Source organism: Octopus sinensis, unplaced genomic scaffold (assembly GCF_006345805.1).
Source record: "Octopus sinensis unplaced genomic scaffold, ASM634580v1 Contig13674, whole genome shotgun sequence".
Classification (NCBI taxonomy): domain Eukaryota; kingdom Metazoa; phylum Mollusca; class Cephalopoda; order Octopoda; family Octopodidae; genus Octopus; species Octopus sinensis.
The window spans coordinates 95932-101335 of NW_021833026.1; positions in this window are offsets into that span (position 1 = coordinate 95932).

Here is a 5404-nt window from a genome sequence, read left to right on the forward strand (position 1 = left end):
GGGATTATGTCCTTGGAGACATTCACGTTGATCTTTCCTTGAGCGTGGAGCTGGAAGTATCTCAGAAACAGAAAATACAGCACTGATGGAGACATTTTTACTCTTCACGACCAACATGGACAAATATTCCCGGAGACGAGCCACGTTAGCAGTGAGACCTTCCACAGACTTGTTCTTCCGTCTGTAGTCCACAGATATTCCCACAGTAGGGGCGTAGTACTTGTTGAGGCCAACTGCCTTCAGTTCCTGTAGACTGAACCCTCGGCCTCTTCGGACACGGAAATTATAGCGCCTGGTGGGACACCTCACAACGGGGCGGAGAAGGGAAGTTGGCTGTAGAGGATTGGCTGCCTTCTTTTCGGCACGAAGACGTCTCCTCCTTATTTTTTTCATTGGCTGATCGAAACATGTCTTTATTCGTCTGGTCCAGTGTTTACGTCTATGGTCATTTGGCAGAGGTTGACTTCCAGCAAAAGGCATTCAACAACAACACAAAAGAATAAGCGTGTGTGAATATTTATTCAATTTTAAGTAACATTATATATTAACAGATAAATAATATTTAAGTATGCCTGGAAGCTGTTTATAAGCAAGAAGAGACTCAATTAACGTCAATAAAACAAGTGTCAGAGTAGAGAAAGACATTAGAGGGGAGTTCCTTAGTAGTGGGGCAGAGGAGTGTGGCCTGCCTCCTCTCGACATCGACAGCAGTCCTACACTCACAAGACACTCATACAGCACGACGACGGCCGCAATATTGGCATACACAAAGTCACTGCTGGACGTGTCATTCTCCCAAGACACCGCCAAGAGATGATTGACCAGAGAAGGGACAATCTTGAGAGGCACGGGGAGAACTTTGTAGGCGTCCTGGTTCATTCCGAGAGGCATGCAGGAGGCAGGGACGTCTGAGGCTGGGAATAGACAGCAGGCCATACAGCCAATTTGGTACACTCGCATGTCATCGAAGGACAGGGAGAGGATGTGAGGAAACAATTCGAGATTATCCGAGTAGAAGTACCGCCGGATGGTCTGATTCCTCAAACTCTGTCGATGACTGGACACTCGTTCCACCACCAGAAATGAACGAGCAAGACAACCCCCGGGGACTTGGGGAGGAGACACAGGCGAGGACTCCCCTCCATGGAGGACAGTTCTGAGTACAGTCGTTCCTGGTCGAGCACAACCACAAAGTCGACTGCAAACAAGTGAATGGCCCGTCTGATAGAAGTGAGTCCCCCCTTGGCAGTCCACCCACAGCAGTTGATGACCACTCCAGAATGACACACCCCTTCGCAGTTCTCACATTTGACATTGATCATCTGAGCCAGTCGTTCCACCAACTGGTCGTACAACTCCACGTTCGACTCAGGAGAGAGGTGGCCAAAGTGGAGGAGGAAGGTCGTCTCAGAGAAGCAGAGGGAGTCGTACAAGTCGAAGGGAAAGTCCACCACCGCCGCAGCTGAGTGTCACGTGTGCACACTACCCATAGTCCCGGGAACAGAGAGACAGTTCTGTGCCACGTCGAGGTCGGCCAGGATTGGGGAATAGCCAATTCGGGCAGCATAACTGCACAGGATTCTGGCGAGGGTGGACTTGCCCACATCCTTAGGGCCACAAATGAGTATCTACACATCCCCGAGGAAGGACAACCCGGGGACCCAGCTTGTTCTTGTCCTTGGCTCTGAGGCGGTACATGTCGAGGAATGCACTCAAATTGGCGTAGATGTGCATTGGAGTCTCCCTCCCCACATATATACTCTCGGGGGTGCCTATCAGCTGCCGTACAGTCATATGCCCACCTTGACCACACACCCATGCCACGTGAATATGGCCAGTTTGGTGTTGGGGGATATGAAAAAGTCCTTGTTGGGCACTAACTCTGTCCCAAATACTTCTCCTGTTCCTTTGAGGAGCTGGGATTTGAGTTTATGTCTTACAATCGCTGTCAGTTTGCCTTTTTCTCCTGCTTCGATGCGGAGTTCTTGTAGTTTCTGCAGTGAGTATACTTCTGTCTGAAATAAACAATTAGAGGAATCACATTCGACGATTGCTCATATCCCGACATCACAAGGATTAATATTTAAAATAATTTATTTAAAATATATTATAATTTGGCAGTATAACTAAACCCAGAGGGTATCCGTGGTTGCTAACCATGGCCAATTGCAGTTGGCATACTAACTCCTGAAGGGATTCACCTCTGGGATCCCCCTCATGGACCAACCTCAACAAGGAATTGGCCAGACTGAGCAGCCCAGAGAGATCCCCCAACTCGACCGAGACCATTTCCCAACAACTGGCAGACACAATTGGCAAACACTCCTCACTTTGTATGTCGCTACTGATCACATCCGACAACTCAGGTTGTGCTGTGTGGACAGAGTCCTCTCTCGTAGATGCCACACATCTGGGGGTATGAGTCCGCTTGGCCATTATAATCTGGAGTAGAGTAGGCTGCCCCTTTGGAAGTCCCTTCTTTCTCCTTGTTTTATTTCCGTTTTTGGGGAGGATTTTTTTGAGAGGTTTGAGGGGGAAATTTGTGTTTATGTCGGGCCAGTACTTGGAGAGGCATGACTGAACTGACTTGGAGTGTTTGGGTGTGGTCACTTTCTGTCCAATGGGATTAGAGATGGGCGTGGAACACATATTCTCATCGGGTGGGGGCAAATCAAAGTGAACGAACGATGGGAAAGGGGGTCTTTCTGCAGGAGGCTGAGGGGGTTTCGGTTTGTTGCTGAAATGAATATAAACCAGGTTTTTTTGTTTTTTTCTGGTCATAAATTGTGATGATGGGCTACGAGAGCACCATTCGGTTTAAAATTATTAATTTAATTTAACGTTTACAAATTTTAAAAATAATAATCTATCAACTAATTAAACTTGCAATGACACTTATTGAATGATTTCAATCAGTAAAACTTTTATTATTTTACTAAACTTTTTACGCGATTTTCTTATTCTCTAAATCAGGGTTTCTCAACCGGGGGTACATGTGCCTAGGGGGTAGGCGAGCAGATTTTTTAATTTGTCATTAAGATGATTTTAATAATTTAATCGAATCGCTTCATTTGTTTTTCGTTATGGTTAATAAAACGCGTAAATGGGATGCAATGTGGATTCACCAAATCTTTTGGAACAGACAATGTGGATAAGGCGCAGTGTATGTTGTGCGATGCTTTACTTAAAAACAATTCATTAAAAACTGCCAATTTATTAAGACACAAGCGTTCGGCTCACTCTGATAATACAGATAGTCAGGAAGTTTTTGATGATCACGGGACCCTTACAGCATATGTATTGTCCCAGACCGCAAAACCATATATGGAGGTTTCATATGAGGTCTTTAAAACATGAATTATTTGTAGATTGCTCAACTTATAGCCAGAAACAAAGTATTTAATTGTTCTCGAGAAAAACTAATAAAACCAGGCGCGTTACTAATGGCAAGATTACTGATTGGGAAAGATGCTGAAAAAGAATTTAAGAATATACCATTATCGAATGATACCATCTCTCTATTCATGAGATGTCAAAAGATTTGCTAGAACAACTTATTTTTCGTATTCACCACAGTCAATTTCCAATAACTATCCAGTTGGATGAATCTACAGATATCAGTTCAATGTGCCACTTAGTCGCATTTGTTCGATTTGTTGAAGACGATTCTGTCGTGGACAAGTTTTTATTTTGTTTGGAAACGACAGGAAGAATACGAGGAAATGATATATTTCATTTTTTTGTCTTTCCTTGTTTTTAATAATATTCCCTGGACTAAAGTTGGGTCGATATGCACTGATGGAGCACCTGCCATGCTCGGACATCGATCTGGTTTTATTGCACTGGTTAAAGATGTCGCACCTCATATTATCGCAAACCATTGTGCAATACATAAGTATGCTCTTGATGTAAAGACGATGCCTCAAGAATTGAAAATTGTTTTTGATTCGACCGTAAAGTCAGTTAATTTGATTCTTGCGAGGGCGACTAATCATAGGCTTTTTAAATTATTATGTGCAGAAATGAACATTCAGTACTAATTTTCCACACTGAAGTTCGGTGGTTGTCAAGAGGAAAGGTGCTTAAACGGGTTGCAGAACTAATTGGTGCACTCACTACTTTTTTACAATAAATAATATAGAACTTACCAATATGTTTGCAGATTATGCCTTCAAAGCAGGAATCCTGTACATGAAATAATAGAGAAATCAAATTAATAGATTCAAATTAATTTAAAAAAACATTTATCAAATATTATCTGTATTAATTACCAAACGCAGAGAAATTCCAAATCTAGCATAAAAACAAAGAACAACAGCAATGCAACGATCCACGGACGAAGTAATCAACGTTTTCCTTTCAAAGCAAGCATTGGACACGCGCTTCACATCCAACGAGACAGTCATCAGCTGAGACTTTTGGCATTCCCCCATCAAGGACAGTTCACAGTCAGCACACACCAGAACAGGGACCTCGTACCCCAACTTGGGAATTATGACCTTCCTGGAACAGCACTCCCCACAGAAGGACTGAGCACAATTTCTACAGTGATGCTTAGCACATCATCATGTGGCACATACCCGACGACAGCCTATCCTTTTGGACGAAATCATGGCGTGTATATTCCACAGGAAGCCAGAATGACATTTGTAGCACACGTCTGCTCTGCTCATGGGTCTTCTCTAAAATGACAGGTCCCCTCAACCATGTGGCGCTTGTATTTCATATTCCACATCCCAACCACCCCCTTCGAGCTGACCGACAGCAGAGAGTTGGACCCGTGGGACAGTTTGAGGAGCACAATCGGAGATCTGCACTACAACCACCAATATACGAATGGAAATTCATTTCTACGAACATCCCCGTTTTCCCCCCGAAATCCCACAGGAGAATATTCCCGTTGGTATCCCCGGACACCAAATAGTCGTGTTCTGGTGACCACGCAAGGGCCGTCACGGTGACTGCAAATAAACCCAGAAATGCCCAGCCAGAATGTGACTCCAATCTGTTGACTGGTTTCAGACGGTGGAATTCCTCGACCTTCACACGGAACACGTCAATGGTCCCCGAACTTGTCCCAACAATCAGCAGCAAAGACGAATCCACAAGAAGGGACTTTCCGCACGACGAGAGATTGCTGTTGGAGAGAACCCGATTCTCCGAAACACGACAGGACATCAGCCCATCGTCAGCCAGACAGAACACGTAGGACTGTTGTCGGCAGAGTTGTGTCACGGGCATATTGTGGGCTATTTATTATTTTTGACCATTAACCGCAATAATAGTCTTTGCCTTGTATTCGGTTGAAATCCTGACTTATTGTAAATTCCTGAAATGTCACGTTTATGGGTGAACTTGTACTCCTCCATTAACCAGTCCGACCAGGACAGAATATGTGTTGTCG